The sequence below is a fragment of the Eucyclogobius newberryi genome, unplaced genomic scaffold (genome assembly GCF_026437365.1).
Source record: "Eucyclogobius newberryi isolate DKJ021-1_F unplaced genomic scaffold, fEucNew1.0.hap1 SCAF_389, whole genome shotgun sequence".
Lineage (NCBI taxonomy): Eukaryota > Metazoa > Chordata > Actinopteri > Gobiiformes > Gobiidae > Eucyclogobius > Eucyclogobius newberryi.
This window is the reverse complement of record NW_027316044.1, coordinates 38,010-38,726: the sequence shown is the minus strand read 5'-3', so window position 1 is coordinate 38,726 and position 717 is coordinate 38,010.

Here is a 717-nt window from a genome sequence, read left to right as displayed (position 1 = left end):
TGCAATGAAATGCGCGTAGTCTTCGTGCTAATGGCCAGGAATTTAAGCATTTTGTCTCTACCTTGTTGAACAAGCCTCACGTTATGTGCGTGCAGGAGACTTGGTTACGACCTAGGTGGGGTTTTGGGATACAAGGGTATGTGTGTGTTAGGAATGATAGGGAGCAGGGTAGAGGCGGAGGTGTGGCTGTGTTTGTCCGAGATGACCTAAATTACGTTGTTGTCAGTGTGTGTAAAGCGCCGGAGGCCCTGGCGGTGAGGGTCTGGCTGGGTGGTGAAGCTGTTACTGTGGTTAACCTTTATAATCCGTGTGGTGAGTTAACGTTAGAGTCCTTACATAGTATCGGTAAGGATGTTCGGGGAAAGGCCGTGTGGTGTGGGGATTTTAATGCGCATAGCGCTTTGTGGGGCGGTAGTGGTACCGATAGGTATGGGCAGGTGGTAGAGGGTTTTATCAATCAAAGGGAGTTGGTTTGTCTGAATGATGGGGGTGGGACCCGCTATGATATGGGGACCGGTGCGGAAAGTGCAATAGAGGTGGGGGGTGTTGGAGACTGAGCCGAGGATGAGGAGCAAGAGGATGTTCTAACGCGCTTGGACTTCATGGGCCTAGAAACGCCAAAGTGATGGAAGAAGGACTTCTAAAGGATAAAACGACAAAGACGTCCCATGACCTCATGGGCTTTGTAAAACAACAAAGACGTCCCATGATCTCATG